General features: G+C 58.9%; 1 protein-coding gene across 3 annotated transcripts in view; it reads left to right on the top strand.

Moving 5' to 3' along the window:
• The window catches only part of LOC113207745 (amyloid-beta-like protein), a 136061-nt gene that overhangs the window by 121606 nt on the left and 6167 nt on the right, over positions 1–8288 (top strand). The gene's annotated exons all lie outside the window — the stretch shown is intronic.

Below are 8288 nucleotides of genomic sequence, written 5' to 3'. Positions count from 1 at the left end.
TGCTTGAACATTGTGGCTTCCCGTCGAGGCTTTTGGCGCCAGCCCCCTCCTCCCTTCCGCCGCCATAGGCGAGTCCTTTCAAATCAACAGCGGCAGTAGCATGGCGGCGGCACAGGGCACAAGCCTGCGTTTTCCACGCCCCCCGGTGCTGCTGTATAGGGCCCGTCGGGTCGGGCCTGTACTACTTACAAGTACTTGCCACGCGGTACACCGCACGCGCGCTGCTTGTCGTCCAGAAAGTTTTGGGGGCCGCGGCCGGGCGGGTCCTTGCGCGCAGGAGAGAAGGCCTTTCTGAAAATGAACCCCATCATCGCATATTCGCAGTAGAAAGGAGGAAGAGAGAGAGAGAGAGAGAGAGAGAGAGAGAGAGAGAGAGAGAGAGAAGAGAAGAGAAGAGAAAGAGACCTGCTCAAGCCACGCGCGCCGTTCTTGTTCATATAGTGCGAGCATCGCCCATTGTTCTTTGCGGGGCGGCGAGCAACGGCGTTTGTAACGGATACAAGGAAGGCGAGGCCATTGTCCGGGTGACAGGGGGACCCTTTTGGGCGACCTTGTCAAAGGCACGTGTGCGGGAGGGGTGGGGCAGGGCGGTCCACGTGACCGCGACCCGCGGACCCCTTTCGGTTCGAGCAGCAGGTGTACTTGCGTGTATTTGTGGCAGGTCGGGTTGGCGTTTGGCATGATGACTGTCATGTTATTGGCGGCGCGGTCCCCATGTCACTTGTAACGCTGTCTCTGCTGTCGTGCGTTTGCTGAATTATTTCGCAAGATGGGGTGGAGTGGCCCGCTCGGCCAGGGTACGTGTACCTGTTGACCGCTGGTAGGCCCGGACGCCCTTGACGCCTTGACGGACATGGCATGCCCTGAGACGCCTGGGACAGACGGCAGCCTTTGGCAGCCAAGCTGAGGAGGCCAGAGGTGCTCTGGAGGGGACGGCCAGGGCAGCACAGGAGACCAGGGGCGGCTCTGGAGGCTAGAGCTGGACCCGGCTGTACCGGACGGTCAGGGGCTGCTCTGGAGGCTGGAACAGGAGCTGGACCGGAGCTGAACCGGGCAGTCAGCGCAGCACAGGACACCAGGGGCAGCTCTGGAGGCTAGAGCTGGTCCGGACGGTCAGGGGCTGCTCTGGAGGCTGGTGCTTAACCGGACGGTTAGGGGCTGCTCTGGAGGCTGGAACTGAACTGGACGGTTAGGGGCTGCTCTGGAAGCTGGAGCTGGACCGGACGGTCAGTGCAGCACAGGAGGACCAGAGGTGGTTCTGGAGGCTAGTTGAACCGGGCGGACGCCCAGGGCAGCAGAGGCCAGAGTGTCTGCTGGAGGCTGGAGCTGGACCGGACGCCCAGGCCAGGCGGGGGTGTTTATTCTATCCTTTCCTCTAATGCAATTGGACGCCCCGGGCGGACAGGGGTATCTACTCCCGGGCGGCGGGGATGGAGGGGCCCAGGCCGGCTCCCCCCGGCCGGCCCGCCCCACCCCGGGGATGCTGTGCTGGACCCTTCTGCCGCCGACGGCGCCAACCGTCTTGTCTCTAGTCTACTCCTCCCCCCAGACCTGCCGCCTGCTAACTCTTGAAACAAAAAAAATACACTTAAAATATAAAATATATAAGAGTAACATTTCCTTACGCTTAGCCGCACTCGATGGCCTGTCTAACGAGCTCAACGCGACGACGTGACGCCAGAGCCAGCGGCCCCAGCGGCAGACGAGACGGGGGCGGATGGATGGCGGCGGTGACCGTGCACTTTGACCCGGTTTCCGTTTCTCTGTGTTGACGAAGGGTAGTTGTGGGAGGGAAGGTGGGTGGATGGGGGGGGGGGCAGTTGCGGCTGTGGCGGCAGCCTCTCGGAGTAACGAGAGATCTCTACAGCAGTAGCTCATTAGGGTTCCCAACCCGTCCTCCGTCCCCGTGCCGTAGCAGTAGCGCCGGGCAGAGAGAGAAGCTTTAGCGGCGGCGTTGCGGGGAGGAGGAGGGTTTTTGGAGTTCCCTGCAGCGTGCACTGATTGCGTGGAGCCGTTACAGCAGGGCTGGCTGCCTGCCTCCCGTGGTCCCGCGGACCTGCGCGGCGGCGTGGCGGGGCGGGGCGGGGTGGTAAAGCAATTTACCTGCCGAGCGCCTCGTCGTGTTGTGCGCGGTGTGCCTGCCTGGTTGTGGCGTGGAGGGCCCCCGCGCGCACAAAAGGCGCATTGATGATGATGATGATGCCGTTGTTCGCCGTCGTTCAACCTCTACTTACCGTGTCAGTGCGGATGAACAATAAAATTGCGCCCGCTGCTTTTCCCCGGAGGTTTATGGGACAACTCAATCAAAGCGAAATACACAACGTTTGCAAAAGTGGACTATATTGCTGTTCTCCTTTTCCGTTTTCTTTTTCTGCGCATTTCTTTGAACAGGGGCGCAATCGTCCTCGTCCTTTAATCTGTCCTCCTCACTCTATCGTTGGTTTTGCTGGGTAACATAATGCGCGCGATCACGACCTCCGTCTGCAAGGCCCCGCGCCGCGGCCGTGGGCTCGTATCGATGTGGAGAGACGCACCTCCACTCTCTACTCTCCACCTCCAGCTCCACTTAGGGAAGCGGCGGTGGCCTTGAACCTCGCTCGGGGCCGGCTCCGGATATTGCCGTGCGGCCATGATAAGCAATCCGCCTTCTCCCTCCTCTCTCGCTTTCTCGCGTGCCGTCTCTCTCCCTCCCTCACGTTTTCTTACCCCTTCTCTCTCCCTCTATTTTCCTTTCGCTGTGTGTGAATTAGGTTATGCAATTTGGTGGGGCGGCGCCTCGGCCGTGTTGGCGCCGAGCGGTAAGATACGGTCTCTATCATCGTAATGTTATAGGCCACGTCGGCGACGCGACCGAAGCGAGGCTGAGGCTGATGGTTGTTTTCTAGGGACATGCCACGTCGCTCTACGCCTAGCGGGTATCGTTTTCGTATACTTTTCATTTTATGGGAATAGTTTTTTTTTCATGCCGTCGTCGCGCGTGTGGTATTCGAGGAGGGGCCAAGCGCGCATGACCCCCCCCCCCTCCCACCATGACGAACAAGTGTGCGGTTCAAAGTTTCGCGCGCATGCAGCCGGCAGGAATTTTAATATGCGCACCGCTGTGCTGGTGTGCCCGCGTCTCGCCTGGCCGGGCTCGGCCGCGCGCTGGCAACTCCTCGGAAGTTGGCGCGGGGCGTGGTGGGACGGGGCGAGGTGGGGCGGGGCGGGGCTCCGGTTGGTTTATTACTCTTGCGCCCCGCACGGCCCAGCCACTCATCAGGTAGGGTCGAGTGTGTGTGTGAGAGAGTGGGGAGAGGGAGGAAGGGAGGGGAGAGAGAGAGAGAGAGAGAGAGAGAGAGAGAGAGAGAGAGAGAGAGAGAGAGAGAGAGAGAGAGAGAGAGAGAGAGAGAGAGAGAGAGAGAGAAGGCACGGCGCGCGTGCGTACCGTGTTTGTGGTCTTATTGGAAGAGAGGGGGAGGGGGGGTGCAGTTCGCTGAAATATGGCGCGGTGGTTTTCATCCATCTATCTATCCATCTATATTGCTCCTCGTATAGTCGCCGCGTAAGTGCCCCCCACCCCTAGCCGCTCGCGAGGCTCCGCGCGCGCGGTGCTAGAGTGACTTGGTACTCGCTCGATCGCTTGCGACCGCGTCGTCTAACTCGAGGGCCCTTTCCCGCGATGGCTGAAACTTTAGGCGACAAAATGTTGCGGTCGGAAGGGGATTCGTCCAGAAAGTACCGACGTCCGTCATTTTTGCCGTTACGTACGAACCTCTCAGTTCAGTTTTCAGTCTCTGCGAGCTCTCGCATAGCGCCTGGTAGGTAGGCAACATCTCGCCTGCAGCGCATGCGTGTTCTGCGGGCTGGCCTACCCCGAGTTTCGCAGGCGCCGAGATCGCGGACTTTGTCGAATGAATCTGAGAAAAACGGACATACCACCTAGACGATCCCCCATCGCGCTTTAAGAAAAAATTCTTTTCGTTTGCAATTTAATTTTTACTTAAAACGCAATTGTACAAAACGTTTCTTTTTTTGCGATTGTTACTATACTTTTTTGCGTTTTATTTTGCGCGCGCGTTTGTAAGATTTGACAGAAGCGCTGGGCACGGGCAGGTCTTCTGCAGCCTCAGCTCTGCTATAGCCTGGCCTCCACCCCGCCTGAAAGGTTCACAATGAACAGCCCACTCATTGTTTTCGCACCCCCGGCCCGAGCTGCTAGCTGGCTGGCCTGGTCGGCTGGCTATGGCTCGGTCACCTCTATTATTTTTACTTCTTTTTGTGTGTTTTCGGTCCGTTTTCTTTTTAGGGATAAGGCAGGAAGAGAGGAGGGAGGGGAAAAGCTGGGGGGGGGGGTATTCCACGTTTTTGTGCGTTCTATCCCACCCGCGCCGCTCTATTCTCTTCGTTCCCTGACTAGCAGCGTCTAAAAGGTAGACGCTGCTGGCCGGGGAGAGTCGGCCTGCGCTCTTCACCTCGCGACTCTTTCTCTACCACCGCCCGCTGGCTTTCAATTTCTATTCGGGGAGAGTAGAGTTGGGGGGGGGGCATGGTAGAGCGCGTGGGGCTTATAGGAAGCGCGGCTTTGGCTTTGACTCCCCCCGTATCACTTCTCCAGGTGAGCGGGCGAGGAGAAGGGGGGTGGATTACCCGTATCAGTTGCGCCGCTCGGACTCGGAGCCCCCCGGAGAGAGAGAGGCCCTCCCCAGGTCCTTATTGGTCGCTAATCCACCGCGGGAGGGCGTAAGTCACCGGGGGGAGTCGTAACGCGCAGGATGTGTGCCCACCTGCCCTGCTCTCCCACCTCGACCTCCACCCCCGACCACTTCCACCACCACCACCACCACCACCTCCACTGGAGGTCAAGGTCACATGCGGCGCTGGTAGGCCCAGGCCCCGCGGGCATAGAGCCCAGCCCCGCCCCGGGTGTGGCGCCTGCCAGGGTCGCCCACCGCACCTCTGTGCTGGCGGGACCCTTCAGCACGACACCGCAATGGTGAGGTGGAAATGCACCCTTCTCCCCTCTTACTTACACCCGTCGGATATGCGGGGAAGACGACCAAATCCAGTTCCGCCCAGCCCAGGTCGCTACGAGGTGATGTCGCCTAGACGCCGCTGTGCTCTCTGATGCCGCGCCCTCTCTCTTAGTTAACTACACACTCGCGAATCCTCTAATTTTGTTTGTGCTGCGTTGCGGGGCGGGGCGTGGCACCGTGTGGAGCTTGTGGAGTGGAGTGGCCCCACCGCACCCCCATTCACTGAGTTGTTTGGGGCGCGGATGGCATGGCGGCGGCGGCGGCGGTGGTGGTGGTGGTGGTGGTGGTGGTGGTGGTGGTGGCTCGATGCTTCTCTGCCTTATCCCCCCTCCCTCCCGCTTCTCTCTCTCTATCTCTCTTTCTCGCTTCTCTCCCTCGCCCTCCTCCTACGAGCCGTGACTGAAGCCCTCCGCAATCCGCTTGCATCTGCCTTGCCTCTGACGACACTGCTGGAAACTGTCGTGTCGTCGTGTCGTCACGAGAGGCCGAGCGAGAGGCCTGCCGAGGCCGAGACGGCAGCGGTGCACCCAAAAAACAAGGTCCTTGAATCAAGTAAATATTCTCTTGAAACTTGAAACAAATCAATTTCCTAGAGCAGCTCTCGGAAATTGACTTGTTCCAAGGATATTTACTTGGTCTAAGAACCTCGTTTTTTGGCGGTGGCCTTGCCGGAGCAGCAGGAGGTCGCGCGGACAGAAAGTCAAGCACGCCAAAAGCGTCTCATTTCCAAGAGGGTACGGGGAAGGTAATTTTGGCCGCGCTGCTTGCACAGCCTTGTCCCCCCGGGGCCGGCGGGGCTGGCGGGGAGCGCCCTGGAGGTAGGCAGCCCGGACGCGCCGGAGCGCGGCGGGTCTGCCTACGCTGCAGGCGCGCGGCTCAGCCCGGCCGCCCCACCCCACCCTACCTTACCCCGCCCCGCCTTGTCTTGCCCTACCGCTGACATGACAGCCACTTTGGCTTCGTCGCGCTTCCGCCTTGGCCCACGGATTTCCGTCAGCACTGTCAGCTCGATGCAACGAATATACCGGGTGATTCAGAGAAAGACGCAGGTGCAGGCGGGTTTGCCTACCGCTTACAGTTAGGGGCCGTGGCGCCTTACGGGCATAGCGGGTAGGCAAACCCGCCCGCGCCTGGTTCTTCTCTGAATCACCCGGTATATGCCGCGTTCAGCGATTTTCATCAACATATTCACCGTGGAAACTCATTGAACTGGCCCAACTCGACGTCGTATGGAATGTCCGTATATCTGTCTGCGGGCGTCTTTCACTCTGCTCCGTTCGGAAGCGCTGCTCTTGAGGTCGTTTATCTTGCGACTACCACCGAAGGCAGCCGAGGAAGCAAAATCGGCCGCCCGTCAAGCCCTGCGGAAAGACGGGGGTGGGGGGGGAGGAGGTCAGGGGAGGGGGGAGATGCGGTGGGACGGAAGTTCACAAGTCCCTAACTAGGTGGACCCATAACGGAGTCGAAGGGTCGGCCGGGCGAGCGAACCCACCGCGTCAGCGCCAACTCGACCGGGGAGCGGGGGGGCTAGAGAGAGAGAGAGGGGGCGAAGAAGGGGAGGGAGAGCAGCGACTGGAGAGAAGTGTGGAAGGCGAGGAGGGGCAGGAGTGATGGCTGACCCGGGGACTGTGTTTTATCGGGCGGCGTGTGGGAGTTGGGGTGGAAGGGGTTTGGGGGCGGCGAACAAGTCGAGAGGATGTGGCGACATGGCTCACATGTCATCAGCAGAGGAGGGGCGGAGCGGGGCGGCGGCTGAGGAGTGGGCGGAAAGAACGGGGCTGCTGCTCGTGGAGAGAACCAGAACCGGGAGGGAACCGGGCGAAAAGGTGCGGTGCCGATGCTGCCTGCTGCTGAGAGGCGTCCTAATCGGGAAACGGAACCGAACGAAACGTACTCTTTGACGAAAGAAGATCTCCGCTCCTCCTCCCTCTTAGATTGAGGTGGGGGGGTGTTTCTCTCGAGGGGTCCGCAACTAGGTTCGAGCGCGTACACTGGCCGCCCGGAAAACTGGGAAGACCGGGAAGACCACCAGGAGGACTAAAGAAAACCGAAGAAGACCAAGAAAATCGTAGGCCACAAATGTGACGGAAGACCGAAAAATATAAGGGAAGACCGGAAATTTTTTAGGAAAGACCTAGAAATTTCAAGGAAGACCAGAAAATGTAAGGGAAGACCGATGAAAGTGCGAGAAAACCGCAGAAAACTGGAGGAAGTCTTTAGAAAATCTCAGAAAACCAAGATATTGGGAAGACCAAGAAAAAGTTAGGAAGACCGGAAAAACCTTAGGAAAACCTAGGAAAACTAGGAAGCCCACCACATGTGTACACCGGCAGACCGTACTTGCGGACCCCTCGGTTTCTCTGCAAAGTAATTAGGATCGCCTGAGCTACGCGCTCGGGCTGAAGTGAAGGGTGTGCAAAGGGAGGGGGAGGGGCGAGGTTTTAATCAGGGTGGCGGCCAAGTGGAGCGCCGCGCAGAGACGGATGCAGCTTGGCTCGGCCGCCGCCAAAGTAAAGCATTTAGCATTTGTAGTCGCGTTGCAGTTGGCAGAACCTCGGGCAGAACCGAGACCTCGATATGCGCTGCGCTTCTCTAAACCACGAAAGTAACGGTAGGAGCTAGTAAATAGGTTGCACTGTGAAAAATAGTGGGTAGGTTTGTTGGAAAATTTTCCTTGACGCAAGTTGTAAAATTTGAAATCGTAAAAATACATGGAGTGCGTGTCGACTTAAAATCCATTGGCGAGTAAAAGCTCTGCTCCCGTAAATTTACAACTTAAATTATAATTCTAGTTTACAAAAATTTGCAAATTTACGCCGATATTTTTCACAGTGATTGGGTGGTCGTTCTTTGTTTTTTCAAGTCTTCCGCTGTGTATTTTCTGTGGGGCTGGTTGGGAATAGGCATCATTAATCTGGGGAAGGCTGTCGCGGGTCGGGTTGGCTATTTCAAGGCCCTGGGCTGTTCCATTTGCGGAGGAAGCTTACGGATCGGTCCCTGTGTGGGACAGGCGGGACAGTTGTGCGGCGGCGGCGGCGGCGGCGGCGGCGGTGGTCTGACCAGGGACAGTGTCGGCCCACCCGTGCGGGACAGCGGGCGTCCATGTGCGTGCGTGTGGAGGCGGGAAAGGGGGCTGGAGTGGTGGGGAAACGGCTGCGGGGAGCTCTGCTCGGTGTTTGCGGCGAGTACTGAGGGGGTCGCGGGTGGGGTCAGTGTTGGCGTTGTAGCCAAACTAACCCCTCCCATCTCCCATTGTGCCATAAGCCTAGGGGCGGC

The sequence above is a fragment of the Frankliniella occidentalis genome, unplaced genomic scaffold (genome assembly GCF_000697945.3).
Source record: "Frankliniella occidentalis isolate FOCC.00 unplaced genomic scaffold, Focc_3.1 Scaffold6, whole genome shotgun sequence".
NCBI lineage: Eukaryota > Metazoa > Arthropoda > Insecta > Thysanoptera > Thripidae > Frankliniella > Frankliniella occidentalis.
Note: the sequence above shows the minus strand (reverse complement) of the source record. Positions and strands in the feature narration are given on the sequence as shown.